This window comes from Leuresthes tenuis, unplaced genomic scaffold, assembly GCF_036924035.1.
Source record: "Leuresthes tenuis unplaced genomic scaffold, fLeuTen1.0.hap1 SCAF_10, whole genome shotgun sequence".
Lineage (NCBI taxonomy): Eukaryota > Metazoa > Chordata > Actinopteri > Atheriniformes > Atherinopsidae > Leuresthes > Leuresthes tenuis.
This window is the reverse complement of record NW_027325364.1, coordinates 27,952,983-27,970,136: the sequence shown is the minus strand read 5'-3', so window position 1 is coordinate 27,970,136 and position 17,154 is coordinate 27,952,983. Positions and strand designations below refer to the sequence as shown.

Sequence of the window (17,154 nt, the reverse complement as noted above, 5' to 3'; positions counted from 1 at the left end):
TTTAAGAAACGCGACACCGAATGAGAGGTCCGAACAAAGCCTCAATACGGTGTTCCTGTGGTGTTTTTATAAAATGCGGTGAAAAAAAAGGTGTGAATGCCCCATAGAAAACTAAAAGGTGGAGCGGAAGTGTTCGGCTGCAAGAAGGTGTGAATGTCCGACTATATTTGGTGAAAAGCAGGTGAAGCAAGGTCTGAATGCCCAACCTTATATCATCAAAAGCGAGATCAGAGGTTTTTGGCTGCAAGAAGGCCATAGTTTGCCAAAAGCGGGTAAGGTGCGAATGACCGACTAAATATCAACAAAAGTGGGGGCGGAGGTCTTCGGATGCAAGTGGGTGTGAATATCCCACCATACAAGTATGGTGGAGAGGAAGCTGTGAATGGCCGACCATAGTTTGCAAAAAGCGGGTGAGAAAAGGTGCGAATGTCCAACCATACATGATCAAAACAGGGAGCGGAGGTGTTTGGCTGCGACAAGGTGTGAATGTCCCCCCATAATTAATGAAAAGCGGGCAACAAGTAGGTTCGAATGCCCAACTATACATCATCAAAAGCAGGAATGGATGTGTTCGGCTACAAGAAGGTTTGAATGTCCGAGCATAGTTTGTAAAAAGCGGGTAAGAAAAGGTTCGAATGCCCAAACATACACCATCAAAAGAGGGAGCGGAGGTGTTCCGCTGTAAGACGGTGTGAATGTCCGACCATAGTTGGTAAAAAGTGGGTATGAAAAGGTTCGAATGCCCAAATTCGGCTGCAAAAAACTGTGTTCGGCTGCAAAAAGGTGTGAATGTTCGACTAAAGTTTGTAAAAAGCGGGTAAGACAAGGTGCGAATGCCTGACAATGTATGATCAAAAGCGGGAGCGGAGGTGTTCAGCTGCAAGAAGGTCTAAATGTCCATCATTAATTGCTAGAAAACATGAAAGAAAATTTTCGAAAATCAATCCGCACATGATCATAAGTGGGAGAGGAGGTGTTCAGCTGCAAGAAGGTGTGAATGTCCTACCATAATTGCTGAAAAATGTGTTAGAAACGGTAAGAATGCCGGACCATACATCATCAAAAGCTAGAGAGGTGGTGTTTGGCTGCAAGTAGGTGTGAATGTCTGACTAAAGTTCAAATATATTAACAAAAGCGGGAGGAGAGGTCTTCGGATGAGTGGTTGAGAATTTCCAACCATAATCTATAAAATGCGGTGAAAAAAAAGGTGTGATAGAAACCTAAAAGGTGGAGCGGAAGTGTTCGGCTGCAAGAAGGTGTGAATGTCCGTCTATAGTTGGTGAAAAGCATGAAAAGCAAGGTCTGAGTGCCCAATCTTAAATCATCAAAAGCGAGATCAGAGGTGTTTGGCTGCAAGAAAACGGGTAAGGTGTGAATGACCGACTAAATATCAACAAAAGTGGGGGCGGAGGTCTTCGGATGCAAGTGGGTGCGAATATCCCACCATACAAGTATGGTGGAGAGGAAGCTGTGAATGGCCGACCATAGTTTGCAAAAAGCGGGTGAGAAAAGGGGCGAATGTCCAACCATACATGATCAAAACAGGGAGCGGAGGTGTTCGGCTGCGACAAGGTGTGAATGTCCACCCATAATTAATGAAAAGCGGTCAACAAGTAGGTTCAAATGCCCAACCATACATCAACAAAAGCAGGAGTGGATGTGTTTGGCTACAAGAAGGTTTGAATGTCCGAGCATAGTTTGTAAAAAGCGGGTAAGAAAAGGTGCGAATGCCCGACAATGTATGATCAAAAGAGGGAGTTGAGGTTTTCGGCTACAGGAAGGTTTGAATGTCCGACCATAGTTAGTAAAAAGCGGGTAAGAAAAGGTGCGAATGCCCGAACATACACCATCAAAAGAGGGAGCGGAGTTGTGTTCCGCTGTAAGACGGTGTGAATGTCCGACCATAGTTGGTAAAAAGCGGTTAAGAAAAGGTTCGAATTTCCGAATATATACCATCAAAAGCGGGAGCGGAGGGGTTCAGCTGCAAGAAGGTGTGAATGTCCAACCAAAGTTTGTAAAAAGCAGTTAAGAAAAGGTTCGAATATCCAACCAAACATAATCAAAAGTGAGAGCAGAGCTGTTCGACTGCAAGTAGGTGTGAATGTCCACCCATAATTCCTGAAAAATGGGTAAGAAAAGGTGCGAATGCCCAACCATACATCATCAAAAGAAGAAGTGGATGTGTTCTGCTACAAGAAGGTTTGAATGTCCGAGCATAGTTTGTAAAAAGCGGGTAAGAAAAGGTTCGAATGCCAAAATATACACCATCAAAAGCGGAAGCCAAGGTGTTCGGCTGCAAGTAGGTGTGAATGTCAGATCATAATTTGCAAAAAGCTGATGAGAAAGGTGTGAATGACCGACAATAATTGCTGAAAAATGTGTTAGAAAAGGTAAGAATGCCGGACCATTCATCATCAAAAGCGGGAGAAGAGGTGTTCGGCTGCAAGAAGCTGTGAATGTCCAGCCATAATTACTCAAAAACGGGTAAGAAAAGGTAGTATTGCCAGACCATAAATGATCAAAACAGGGAGCGGAGGTGTTCCGCTGTAAGAAGGTGTGAATGTCCGACCATAGTTGGTAAAAAGCGGGTAAGAAAAGGTTAAAATACCCGACTGTACACAATCAATAGCGGGAGCGGAGTTGTTCGGCTACAAGAACGTGTGAAAGTCCGACCATGGTTTGTAAAAACCGGGAAGAAAAGGCTCGAAAGCCCGACTATACACCATCAAAAAGAAGGTTTGAATGTCCATCAATAATTGCTTTAAAACAAGAAAGTAAATTTTCGAATATCAAACCACACGTGATCATAAGCGGGAGAGGAGGTCTTCGGCTGCAAGAAGATGTGAATGTCCACCCATAATTCATGAAAAATGGGTAAAAAAAAAGGTGCGAATGCCTAACAATACATTATCAAAAGCAGGTGTGAATGTCAGATCATAATTTGTAAAAAGCTGATGAGAAAGGGTGAGAATGCCCGACTATACACCATCAAATGCGGGAGCGGAGGTGTTCGGCTCTGAGTAGGTGTGAATGTCCGACCATAATTGCTGAAGAATGTGTTAGAAAAAGTAAGAATGCTGGACCATACATCATCAAAAGCGGGAGAGGTGGTGTTCGGCTGCAAAAAGGTGTGACTGTTCGACTAAAGTTTGTAAAAAGTGGGTAAGACAAGGTGCGAATGCCTGACAATGTATGATCAAAAGCGGGAGCGGAGGTGTTCAGCTGCAAGAAGGTCTACATGTCCATCAATAATTGCTAGAAAACATGAAAGAAACTTTTCGAAAATCAAACCGCACATGATCATAAGTGGGATAGGAGGTGTTCAGCTGCAAGGTGTGAATGTCCACCCATAATTCCTGAAAAATGGGCAAAAAAAAGGTGTGAATGCCCAACCATACATCATCAAAAGCAGGAGTGGAAGTGTTCGGCTACAAGAAGGTGTGAACGTCCAACCAAAATATGTAAAAAGAAGTAAAGAAAAGGTTCGAATATCCAACCAAACATAATCAAAAGCGGGAGCAGAGCTGTTCGACTGCAAGTAGGTGTGAATGTCAGATCATAATTTGCAAAAAGCTGATGAGAAAGGGTGAGAATGCCCGACTATACATCATCAAATGCGGGAGCGGAGTTGTTCGGCTGTGAGTAGGTGTGAATCTCCGACCATAATTGCTGAAAAATGTGTTAGAAAAGGTAAAAATGCCGGTCCATACATCATCAAAAGCGAGAGAGGTTGTGTTCGACTGCAAGTAGGTGTGAATGTCCAGCCATAATTACTCACAAACGGGTAAGAAAAGGTAGTAGCCAGACCATATATGATCAAAACAGGGAGCGGAGGTGGTTCAGCTGCAAGAAGGTTTGAATGTCAAACTAAAGTTCAAATATATTAACAAAAGCGGGAGGAGAGGTCTTCGGATGAGTGGTTGAAAATTTCCAACCATAATGTATAAAACGCGGTGAAAAAAAAGGTGTGATAGAACACTAAAAGGTGGAGCGGAAGTGTTCGGCTGCAAGAAGGTGTGAATGTCCGACTATATTTGGTGAAAAGCAGGTGAAGCAAGGTCTGAATGCCCAACCTTACATCATCAAAAGCAAGATCAGAGTTGTTTGGCTGCAAAAAGGCCATAGTTTGCCAAAAGCGGGTAAGGTGCGAATATCAACAAAATTTGGGGCGGAGGTCTTCGGATGCAAGTGGGTGTGAATATTCCACCATACAAGTATGGTGGAGAGGAAGCTGTGAATAGCCGACCATAGTTTGGAAAAAGCGGGTAAGAAAAGGTTTGAATGCCCGAACATACACCATCAAAAGAGGGAGCGGAGGTGTTCCGCTGTACGAAGGTGTGAATGTCCAACCATACTTGGTAAAAAGCAGGTAAGAAAAGGTTAAAATACCCGACTGTACACAATCAATAGCGGGAGTGGATGTGTTCGGCTACAAGAAGGTGTGACAGTCCGACCATGGTTTGTAAAAAGCGGGTAAGAAAAGGTGCGAATGTCCGACAATGTATGATCAAAAGAGAGAGCGGAGGTGTTCGGCTGCAAGGTCTGAATGTCCAACCATAATTTGTAAAAACCGGGGAAGAAAAGGCTCGAAAGCCCGACTATACATCATCAAAAGCGGGAGCGGAGGTGTTCAGCTGCAAGAAGGTGTGAATGTTCGACTAAAGTTTGTAAAAAGCTGGTAAGACAAGGAGCGATGTCCCGACATTGTATGATCAAAAGCGGGAGCGGAGGTGTCCAGCTGTGAGTAGGTGTGAATGTCCGACCATAATTGCTGAAAAATGTGTTAGAAAAGGTAAGAATACTGGACCATACATTATCAAAAGCGGGAGAGGTGGTGTTCGGCTGCAAGAAGGTGTGAAAGTCCGACAATGGTTTGTAAAAAACGGGTAATAAAAGGTTCGAATGCCCGAATATACATCATCAAAAGCGGAAGCGGAGGTGTTCGGATGCAAGAAGGTGTGAACGTCCGACCAAAGTTTGTAAAAAGCAGTGAAAAGCGAGAAAAAGCTTTTCGTGAGTTCTGCATGATTTGGGATTTTGCTTATAAAATGCATTACTTCACTCAAACTATGTTAAAACTGATTTGTCCTTCATATTTACCATGTCTAGAAAGATTTAAACAAAAAAACAACGTTGTACTTTGCAGTAAAAGAAAGAGCAAATCTAAAGTTTTAGGAATCCGAGTATAAGCCTGCTTTCATGAGTTCTGCACGATTTCGGATTTTGCTATAAAATGAATTGCTTTGCTCAAACCAAGTTAAAACTGCTTTGTCCTTCCATATTCATCAATGACTAGATCGACTTCAACAAAGAAAAACATTGGACTTTGCAGTAGAAGAAGTTGAAATCCATCTACACATTGATAAATATGAAGGACAAAGCAGTTCCCACTTGCCCATAAGAAAATAAGCTTATTCTCGGATTCCTGATCCTTCAGTTTTGCTCTTTTTTCTACTGCAAAATACAATGTTGGTCTTTGTTGAAGTCGATCTAGACATTGATAAATATGAATGAAAAAGCAGTTTTAACTTGGTTTGAGTGAATGAATTCATTTTATACATAAAATCCGAAATCGTGCAGAACTCCTCAAAAGGGGCGTATGGCTTAATCACAAGTGTGGCTCTTTCTCATTCAGGGTAGTATGAGGAAGTTTATGCTTGAAATATATGTAGAAATGGGTACATATGAAGGACAAAGCAGTGTTAACTTAGTTTGAGTGAAGGAATTCATTTTATAGATAAAATCCCAAATCATGCAGAACGTATGAAAAGAAGCTTATTCTCGGATTCCTGATCCTTCAGTTTTGCTCTTTCTTCTACTGCAAAATACAATGTTGTTCTTTGTTGAAGTCGATCTAGACATTGATAAATATGAAGGAAAAAGCAGTTTTAACTTGGTTTGAGTGAATGAATTCATTTTATACATAAAATCCGAAATCGTGCAGAACTCATGAAAATAAGCTTATTCTCGGATTCCTAAAACTTTTGATTTGCTCTTTCTTTTATTGCAAAGTACAACGTTGTTTTTTTGTTTAAATCTATCGAGACATTGATAAATATGAAGGTAAAAGCCGTTTTAACATAGTTTGAGTGAAGGAATTAATTTTATAGATAAAATCCCAAACCATGCAGAACTCCTCAAAAGGGGCGTATGGCTTAATCACAAGTGTGGCTCTTTCTCATTCAGGGTAGTATGAGGAAGTTTATGCTTGAAATATATGTAGAAATGGGTACATATGAAGGACAAAGCAGTGTTAACTTAGTTTGAGTGAAGGAATTCATTTTATAGATAAAATCCCAAATCATGCAGAACGTATGAAAAGAAGCTTATTCTCGGATTCCTGATCCTTCAGTTTTGCTCTTTCTTCTACTGCAAAATACAATGTTGTTCTTTGTTGAAGTCGATCTAGACATTGATAAATATGAAGGAAAAAGCAGTTTTAACTTGGTTTGAGTGAATGAATTCATTTTATACATAAAATCCGAAATCGTGCAGAACTCATGAAAATAAGCTTATTCTCGGATTCCTAAAACTTTTGATTTGCTCTTTCTTTTATTGCAAAGTACAACGTTGTTTTTTTGTTTAAATCTATCGAGACATTGATAAATATGAAGGTAAAAGCCGTTTTAACATAGTTTGAGTGAAGGAATTAATTTTATAGATAAAATCCCAAACCATGCAGAACTCCTCAAAAGGGGCGTATGGCTTAATCACAAGTGTGGCTCTTTCTCATTCAGGGTAGTATGAGGAAGTTTATGCTTGAAATATATGTAGAAATGGGTACATATGAAGGACAAAGCAGTGTTAACTTAGTTTGCGTGAAGAAATTCATTTTATACATAAAATCCGAAATCGTGCAGAACTCATGAAAATAAGCTTATTCTCGGATTCCTAAAACTTTTGATTTGCTCTTTCTTTTATTGCAAAGTACAACGTTGTTTTTTTGTTTAAATCTATCGAGACATTGATAAATATGAAGGTAAAAGCCGTTTTAACATAGTTTGAGTGAAGGAATTAATTTTATAGATAAAATCCCAAACCATGCAGAACTCCTCAAAAGGGGCGTATGGCTTAATCACAAGTGTGGCTCTTTCTCATTCAGGGTAGTATGAGGAAGTTTATGCTTGAAATATATGTAGAAATGGGTACATATGAAGGACAAAGCAGTGTTAACTTAGTTTGCGTGAAGGAATTCATTTTATACATAAAATCCGAAATCGTGCAGAACTCATGAAAATAAGCTTATTCTCGGATTCCTAAAACTTTTGATTTGCACTTTCTTTTACTGCAAAGTACAACGTTGTTTTTTTGTTGAAATCTATCTAGACATTGATAAATACCAGCCGAAACTCTGCTGCCGCTTTTGATAATTTATGGTTGGGCATTCTTACCTTTTCTTACCCGCTTTTTACAAATTATGATCTTACATTCACACCTACTTGCAGTCGAACACCTTCTCATCCACTTATGATCATGTGCGGTTGGGCTTTCGCACCTTTTCTTACCCATTTTTCAGTAATTATGGGTGGACATTCAGACCTTCTTGCAGCCGAAAACCTCCGCTCCTCTTTTGATCATACATTGTCGGGCATTCGCACCTTCTCTTACCCGCTTTTTACAAACCAGGGTCGAACTTTCACACCTTTTAGTAGCCGAACAACTCCGCTCCCGCTATTTATTGTGTACAGTCGGGTATTTTCACCTTTTCTTACCCGCTTTTTACCAAATATGGTCAGACATTCACACCTTCTTACAGTGGAACACCTCCGCTCCCTCTTTTGATGGTGTATGTTCGGGCATTCGAACCTTTTCTTACCCGCTTTTTACAAACTATGGTCGGACATTAAAACCTTCTTGTAGCCGAACACATCCACTCCTGCTTTTGATGATGTATGGTTGGGCATTCGTACCTTTTCTTACCCATTTTGCAGTAATTATGGGTGGACATTCACACCTTTTTGCATTTTAACACCTCCTCTCCCGCTTATGATCATGTGCGGTTTGATATTCGAAAATTCTCTTCCATGTTTTCTAACAATTATTGATGGACATTCAGACCTTCTTGCAGCTGAACACCTCCGCTCCAGCTGTTGATGGTGTATAGTCGGGCTTTCGAGCCTTTTCTTCCCCGATTTTTACAAATTATGGATGGACATTCAGACCTTCTTTCAGCCGAAAACCTCCGCTCCCTCTTTTGATCATACATTGTCGGGCATTCGCACCTTTTCTTACCCGCTTTTTACAATTCATGGTCGGACTTTCACACCTTTTAGTAGCGGAACAACTCTGCTCCCGCTATTGATTGTGTACAATAGGGTATTTTAACCTTTTCTTACCTGCTTTTTGCCAATTATGGTTGGACATTCACACCTTCTTACAGCGGAACACCTCCGCTCCCTCCTTTGATGGTGTATGTTCGGGCATTCGAACCTTTTCTTACCCGCTTTTTACAAACTATGGTCAGACATTCAAACCTTCTTGTAGCCGAACACATCCACTCCTGCTTTTGATGATGGGTATTCAAACCTACTTGTTGCCCGCTTTTCATTAATTATGGGTGGACATACACACCTTGTCGCAGCCAAACACCTCCGCTCCCTGTTAGGATCATGTATGGTTGGGCATTCGTACCTTTTCTTACCCATTTTGCAGTAATTATGGGTGGACATTCACACCTTCTTGCATTTGAACACCTCCTCTCCCGCTTATGATCATGTGCGGTTTGATATTCGAAAATTCTCTTCCATGTTTTCTAGCAATTATTGATGGACATTCAGACCTTCTTGCAGCTGAACACCTCCGCTCCAGCTGTTGATGGTGTATAGTCGGGCTTTCGAGCCTTTTCTTCCCAGATTTTTACAAAATATGGATGGACATTCAGATCTTGTTTCAGCCGAAAACCTCCGCTCCCTCTTTTGATCATACATTGTCGGGCATTCGCACCTTTTCTTACCCGCTTTTTACAAACCATGGTCGGACTTTCACACCTTTTAGTAGCGGAACAACTCTGCTCCCGCTATTGATTGTGTACAATCGGGTATTTTAACCTTTTCTTACCTGCTTTTTGCCAACTATGGTCGGACATTCACACCGTCTTACAGCGGAACACCTCCGCTCCCTCTTTTGATGGTGTATGTTCGGGCATTCGAACCTTTTCTTACCCGCATTTTACGAACTATGGTCGGACATTCACACCTTCTTGCAGCTGAACACCTCCTCTCCCGCTTATGATGATGTGTGGTTTGATATTCGAAAATTTTCTTTCATGTTTTCTAGCAATTATTGATGGACATTCAGACCTTCTTGCAGCTGAACACCTCCGCTCCCGCTTTTGATGATGTATAGTCGGGCTTTCGAGCCTTTTCTTCCCCGGTTTTTACAAAATTATTGTTGGACATTCAGACCTTCTTGCAGCCGAAAACCTCCGCTCCCTCTTTTGATCATACATTGTCAGGCATTCGCACCTTCTCTTACCCGCTTTTTACAAACCAGGGTCGGACTTTCACACCTTTTAGTAGCCGAACAACTCCGCTCCCGCTATTTATTGTGTACAGTCGGGTATTTTCACCTTTTCTTACCCGCTTTTTACCAAATATGGTCAGACATTCACACCTTCTTACAGTGGAACACCTCCGCTCCCTCTTTTGATGGTGTATGTTCGGGCATTCGAACCTTTTCTTACCCGCTTTTTACAAACTATGGTCGGACATCAAAACCTTCTTGTAGCCGAACACATCCACTCCTGCTTTTGATGATTTATGGTTGGGCATTCGTACCTTTTCTTACCCATTTTGCAGTAATTATGGGTGGACATTCACACCTTTTTGCATTTTAACACCTCCTCTCCCGCTTATGATCATGTGCGGTTTGATATTCGAAAATTCTCTTCCATGTTTTCTAGCAATTATTGATGGACATTCAGACCTTCTTGCAGCTGAACACCTCCGCTCCAGCTGTTGATGGTGTATAGTCAGGCTTTCGAGCCTTTTCTTCCCCAATTTTTACAAATTATGGATGGACATTCAGACCTTCTTTCAGCCGAAAACCTCCGCTCCCTCTTTTGATCATACATTGTCGGGCATTCGCACCTTTTCTTACCCGCTTTTTACAATTCATGGTCGGACTTTCACACCTTTTAGTAGCGGAACAACTCTGCTCCCGCTATTGATTGTGTACAATCGGGTATTTTAACCTTTTCTTACCTGCTTTTTGCCAATTATGGTTGGACATTCACACCTTCTTACAGCGGAACACCTCCGCTCCCTCCTTTGATGGTGTATGTTCGGGCATTCGAACCTTTTCTTACCCGCTTTTTACAAACTATGGTCAGACATTCAAACCTTCTTGTAGCCGAACACATCCACTCCTGCTTTTGATGATGGGTATTCAAACCTACTTGTTGCCCGCTTTTCATTAATTATGGGTGGACATACACACCTTGTCGCAGCCAAACACCTCCGCTCCCTGTTAGGATCATGTATGGTTGGGCATTCGTACCTTTTCTTACCCATTTTGCAGTAATTATGGGTGGACATTCACACCTTCTTGCATTTGAACACCTCCTCTCCCGCTTATGATCATGTGCGGTTTGATATTCGAAAATTCTCTTCCATGTTTTCTAGCAATTATTGATGGACATTCAGACCTTCTTGCAGCTGAACACCTCCGCTCCAGCTGTTGATGGTGTATAGTCGGGCTTTCGAGCCTTTTCTTCCCAGATTTGAACAAAATATGGATGGACATTCAGACCTTGTTTCAGCCGAAAACCTCCGCTCCCTCTTTTGATCATACATTGTCGGGCATTCGCACCTTTTCTTACCCGCTTTTTACAAACCATGGTCGGACTTTCACACCTTTTAGTAGCGGAACAACTCTGCTCCCGCTATTGATTGTGTACAATCGGGTATTTTAACCTTTTCTTACCTGCTTTTTGCCAACTATGGTCGGACATTCACACCTTCTTACAGCGGAACACCTCCGCTCCCTCCTTTGATGGTGTATGTTCGGGCATTCGAACGTTTTCTTGCCCGCTTTTTACAAACTATGGTCAGACATTCACACCTTCTTGCAGCCGAACACTTCCGCTCTACCTTTTAGTGTTCTATGGGGTATTCACACCTTTTTTTTCACCGCATTTTATAGATTATGGTTGTAAATTCTCACCCACTCTTATCCGAAGACCTCTCCTCCTGCTTTGGTTAATATATAGTCGGGCATTCGAACCTGTTCTTACCCGCTTTTTACAAATTATGGTCGAACATTCACACCTACTTGCAGCCGAACACCTCCGCTCCCGCTTTTGATGGTGTATAGTCGGGCTTTCGAGCCTTTTCTTCCCCGGTTTTTACAAATTATGGTTGGACATTCAGACCTTGCAGCCGAAAACCTCCGCTCCCTCGTTTGATCATACATTGTCAGGCATTCGCACCTACTTGCAGCCGAATACTTCCGCTCCACCTTTTAGTGATGTATGGTTGGCATTTGCACCTTTTCTTACCCTTTCTTACCCTACTGATTGCTTAAGATTAAGTTGTTTTTTCTCAAACTACAACATTTTTTTAATTGTTGAAACTTGATTTTAAGTGGATAAATAAGGAGGACAAACAGTTTTAAGTCAGGCTGATAGAAGGAATTAATTTTATAGCAAAATCTGTATTTCGTCATATGTCGAGAGATGCTTATTGCTGAAGAAGTACAAAGTACAACGTTGTTTATCGTTGAAACTTGATTAGACATGAATAAATATGAAGGACAAAGCAGTCTTAACTTGGTTAGAGTTAAGGAATTTTTTTTATAGGAGAATCCGAATTCGTGCATAACTCGTAAAATAGAGCTTATTTTCGGATTCCTGAAGAATGAATCTGGTTCTTTCTCATAATACAAAGTTTGTTGTTTATTGTTGAAACTTCATCAGAAGTGAAGAAATAAATGAATGCCTATCAACAAATGTGGGATCTAAACTCTAGTGCTTCCTCTAAAATAATTTCCTTTCTCAATTCAGAAATGTGTGTGTGTAAGTCACAACACCCGTGACACCAAAACGGCTTTCTTTTCTCTCTTTTCTCTACACTCTGCACTGTGAGCACACACACCAAATCAGAAAGGCTTTTTTCTCTCTTTTCTACATTATGGACTGTGGGGACACAAAACCGCTCTCTCTTTTTTTTTTTGATTATGTGCCAGGGCGTTGTCTCACGTATTAGATTATGCTTACGATACGAATGGGTTTATCAGTCACATCAGAATCCATACATACTGATCCTCCCGTAATAAAATGGTCGGATCTTATCAAACACACTTTGTTTCTTGTGACAATCAAGTCAGCGAAACAGCGTATACACGTCAAGACACTGAATCAAGTTTGCCACAAGAACTCATAAGTTTGGCAGTATTGCTCTGCCGTCAGCAATCATACACCCATTTTATTTTCGTGAGACATGTGCAGGCACCTGTTCATCTACTGTTCTATCACTATGAATTAGTTTATCTATTATTAATAAGGATACTTCTACAACTACTATCAAAGTATGTCCAGACTTCTTATGTTGTCAGTTGCTATATATGAATAAGTGGGTAGCTACTGACAAGCATTAAGCATGTCACACAGCCCAAACATATAACATTTCAGGACACACCCACACAGTTAACAACCACAGTGAAGTGTCAAAGCCCAAACATGTAACATTCAACAGGACACTTACACAACACATTCAAATCAAACAGTCTTTTACCAAAGCTGCTACAGCTCGATTGGCCGAATACCCTTAGATCCTATTTCGGTGAATTTGACATCTGCCTTACATGTAACAGATTAGCGGTTTAGCAGTTTTAATTTAGTTTGAGTGAAGGAATTCATTTTATAGCAAAATCTGAAATCGTGAAGAACTCATGAAAGTAAGCTTATTCTCGGATTCCTGAAACTTTAGATTTGCTCTTTCTTTTACTGCAAAGTACACGTTGTTTAAATCTTTCTAGACATGGTAAATATGAAGGACAAAGCAGTTTTAACATAGTTTGAGTGAAGGAATTCATTTTATAGATAAAATCCCAAGAGTCTGCTGAGAAAAGAGAGTGAATGCGAAGTAGACTTTAACACGGCTCTGGGAGCGAGCCGAGTGTGGGCTAACCGGGAGAATTGCTTGAAAGAAACGCGACACAGAATGAGCGGTCAGAACAAAGCCTCAATACGGTGTTCCCGTGGTGTTTTTGTTGCTGCCTTGTCGATTGCACAGGGGCAAGCGTTTCAACCAAGCAACGCTCACCATGGGGAAGGTGGCTATGGCAACTAGCCTGATGCCCTGCTCCCGCAGTGACGGATAATCGTACTCTGGTTTCTCTTCATAACATACAAGTCTTTCGCCTTTTACTAAAGACTTCTGTGGAGAGCAGCACTAATGAGTTGTTTCTATTTTTGGCAGGCTTTACCTTTGCGGGTGAAGCCCTTTCTGTCTGTGCAAAAGAAATCTTGTTACTGTGCAGAGTGACTTCTCTGAGTAGAGTCGCCTTACTTGTTGCGACTGTGCCGATGTTCGAAGCTGGAGTGCAAAGTTGTTGCTTGAATGGTGCTTGCTGGAGCGTGCAGGAGTGCAAAGTTATACCATTTAAAAGGGCTGAAGAGTGCTCAGTGCAGCAGGTGGGCGGAGGTGCAAAGTGACACTCTGGCCACCTATGGCCATAAAAAGAACAGGGGTGTTAGCGGACAAGTGCGCATTGTAACAGGAAGGGCCCTCGGACGTGAACCAGTGGACAGTTGTCGCTTCTCGGCCTTTTGGCTAAGATCAAGTGTAGTATCTGTTCTTATCAGTTTAATATGTCCTCTATACGAGGACTACATATTAAATGGATTTTTAAGAATAGGAGTTGAAAAAGAAGCTTGCTCCGTTCACTCCAAGCATCGACCCAGTACTGCAGTGCCGCTGGGAACGGTGCGCTCTTCTCTGCTCTTGTGAAAAAGCAAACAGCGGTGCAGGATGGAAGTTTCAGGGAGCCCAAGATGAAACTTTCTTTTAGTCTGCTGAGAAAAGAGAGTGAATGCGAAGTAGACTTTAACACGGCTCTGGGAGCGAGCCGAGTGCGGGCTAACCGGGAGAATTGCTTGAAAGAAACGCCATACCAAATGAGCGGTCAGAACAAAGCCTCAATACGGTGTTCCCGTTGTGTTTTTGTTGCTGCCGCTGTTTGCTTTTTCACAAGAGCGCACCTGTTGAGGGGGGGCCTGGGGGGGCCTGGGTGATGGTGGGTCTCAGGCCCGGGCTGCTGCGACTGGTGTGACTGGGTGGTTTGTTTGTTTGTTTTTTGTTGTTGTTTGTTTGTTTTTTGTAGAGGTCCTCCGGAGTGGGGTTGGGTTGAGTGGGGTGGGGCGGGATGGGTACCTTCTGGGGGTACAGTAGCTCCCAGAATATGGTCGCTGCAGGCCCCGAGCCTGGTGGACATCCTTCCAAAAATAGAAACAACTCATTAGTGCTGCTCTCCACAGAAGTCTTTAGTAAAAGGCGAAAGACTATGAAGAGAAACCAGAGTACGATTATCCGTCACTGCGGGAGCAGGGCATCAGGCTAGTTGGCATAGCCACCTTCCCCATGGTGAGCTTTGCTTGGTTGAGACGCTTGCTCCTAAGTTGAAGAGTTTGTGAATAAAGGTGTGCGCACACATAGTGAGCTGTAGGAAAATAGGCAGGGAGCAATGCCGGCTGGGGTATATGTTCTTGTATGTTGTCTGACTGTTTGATTTGAATGTGTTGTGTAAGTGTCCTGTTGAATGTTACATGTTTGGGCTTTGACACGCTTCACTGTGGTTGTTAACTGTGTGGTGTGTCCTGAAATGTTATATGTTTGGGCTGTGTGACATGCTTAATGCTTGTCAGTAGCTACCCACTTATTCATATATAGCAACTGACAACGTAAGAAGTCCGGACATACTTTGATAGAGTAGTTGTAGAAGTATCCTTATTGATAATAGATAAACTAATTCATAGTGATAGAACAGTAGATGAACAGGTGCCTGCACATGTCTCACGAAAATAAAATGGATGTATGATTGCTGACGGCAGAGCAATACTGCCAAACTTATGAGTTCTTGTGGCAAACTTGATTCAGTGTCTTGAGGTGTATACGCTGTTTCGCTGACTTGATTGTCACAAGAAACAAAATGTGTTTGATAAGATCCGACCATTTTATTACGGGAGGATCAGTATGTATGGATTCTGATGTGACTGATAAACCCATTCGTATCTTAAGCACAATCTAATACGTGAGACAACGCCCTGGCACACGATAAAAAAAAAAAGAGAGAGCGGTTTTGTGTCCCCACAGTCCATAATGTAGAAAAGAGAGAAAAAAGCCTTTCTGATTTGGTGTGTGTGCTCATAGTGCAGAGTGTAGAGAAAAGAAAGCCGTTTTGGTGTCACGGGTGTTGTGACTTACACACACACATTTCTAAATTGAGAAAGGAAATTATTTTAGAGGAAGCACTAGAGTTTAGATCCCACATTTGTTGATAGGCATTCATTTATTTCTTCACTTCTGATAAAAATGATAAGACTGACCTAAAGAATTGGAGGCCCATCACACTTTTAAACTTTGACTGTAAACTTTTTAGCAAGGTTTTAACGACACGGATGTCCTCTGTTTTAGAGGAGGTAATTCACCCAGACCAGGCTTGTGCCATCTCAGAGAGACAACTCACCGACAGCCTCGTACTGATTCGAGACATCATTGATTACGCTAGAGACAGAAATACCCGGCTTGTCATCTTAAATTTAGACTTTGAAAAAGCTTTTGATCGGGTCTCGCATATATCTCTTTCAGGTGTTGCAGCCATCGAATAGGGCCCGATTGTTCCTACTTGATGAGATTTGTTTGGTTGAGACGCTTGCTCCCCCCCCTTGCTCCTCGGCTGACCAAGTAGGAACAATCGGGCCCTATTCGATGGCTGCCTTGTCTTTTACTCTGTGCAAAAGACAAGGCAGCCACAAACACCACGGGAACACCGTATTGAGGCTTTGTTCTGACCACTCATTCGGTGTCGCGTTTCTTTCAAGCAATTCTCCCGGTTAGCCCACACTCGGCTCGCTCCCAGAGCTGTGTTAAAGTCTACTTCGCATTCACTCTCTTTTCTCAGCAGATTAAAAGAAAGTTTCATCTTGGGCTCCCTGAAACTTCCATCCTGCACCGCTGTTTGCTTTTTCACAAGAGCAGAGAAGAGCGCACCGTTCCCAGCGGCACTGCAGTACTGGGTCGATGCTTGGAGTGAACGGAGCAAGCTTCTTTTTCAACTCCTATTCTTAAAAATCCATTTAATATGTAGTCCTCGTATAGAGGACATATTAAACTGATAAGAACAGATACTACACTTGATCTTAGCCAAAAGGCCGAGAAGCGATAACTGTCCACTGTTTCAGGTCCGAGGGCCCTTGCTGGCACAATGCGCACTTGTAGCAGTGTTCTTTTTATGGCCATAGGTGGCCAGAGTGTCACGTTGCACCTCCGCCCACCCGCTGCACTGAGCACTCTTCAGCCCTTTTAAATGGTATAACTTTGCACTCCCGCATGCTCCAGCAAGCACCATTCAAGCAACAACTTTGCACTCCAGCTTCGAACATCGGCACAATCGCAACAAGTAAGGCGACTCTACTCAGAGAAGTCACTCTGCACAGTAACAAGATTTCTTTTGCACAGACAGAAAGGGCTTCACCCGCAAAGGTAAAGCCTGCCAAAAATAGAAACAACTCATTAGTGCTGCTCTCCACGAAAGTCTTTAGTAAAAGGCGAAAGACTTGTATGTTATGAAGAGAAACCAGAGTACGATTATCCGTCACTGCGGGAGCAGGGCATCAGGCTAGTTGCCATAGCCACCTTCCCCATGGTGAGCGTTGCTTGGTTGAAACGCTTGCCCCTGTGCAATCGACAAGGCAGCAACAAAAACACCACGGGAACACCGTATTGAGGCTTTGTTCTGACCGCTCATTCGGTGTCGCGTTTCTTTCAAGCAATTCTCCTGGTTAGCCCACACTCGGCTCGCTCCCAGAGCCGTGTTAAAGTCTACTTCGCATTCACTCTCTTTTCTCAGCAGACTCTTGGGATTTTATCTATAAAATGAATTCCTTCACTCAAACTATGTTAAAACTGCTTTGTCCTTCATATTTACCATGTCTAG

At 42.3% G+C, this 17,154-nt stretch overlaps 4 non-coding genes and 1 pseudogene across 4 annotated transcripts; 2 read left to right on the top strand and 3 right to left on the bottom strand.

Annotated features, from left to right (window-relative positions):
* Nucleotides 1-13,322: 13,322 nt before the first annotated feature.
* LOC140317273 (U5 spliceosomal RNA) lies at nucleotides 13,323-13,436 on the top strand. The gene has a single exon (XR_011917601.1). It is a non-coding gene; the product is annotated as a U5 spliceosomal RNA (small nuclear RNA).
* A 316-nt stretch (nucleotides 13,437-13,752) lies between these two features.
* On the top strand, nucleotides 13,753-13,936 carry LOC140317064 (U2 spliceosomal RNA). Its single transcript, XR_011917413.1, has one exon. It is a non-coding gene; the product is annotated as a U2 spliceosomal RNA (small nuclear RNA).
* Nucleotides 13,937-14,419: 483 nt separating this feature from the next.
* On the bottom strand, nucleotides 14,420-14,522 carry LOC140317447 (U5 spliceosomal RNA; annotated as a pseudogene).
* Nucleotides 14,523-16,197: 1,675 nt separating this feature from the next.
* LOC140317056 (U2 spliceosomal RNA) lies at nucleotides 16,198-16,381 on the bottom strand. The gene has a single exon (XR_011917406.1). It is a non-coding gene; the product is annotated as a U2 spliceosomal RNA (small nuclear RNA).
* A 308-nt stretch (nucleotides 16,382-16,689) lies between these two features.
* LOC140317367 (U5 spliceosomal RNA) lies at nucleotides 16,690-16,803 on the bottom strand. The gene has a single exon (XR_011917688.1). It is a non-coding gene; the product is annotated as a U5 spliceosomal RNA (small nuclear RNA).
* Between the last annotated feature and the right edge of the window lie 351 nt (nucleotides 16,804-17,154).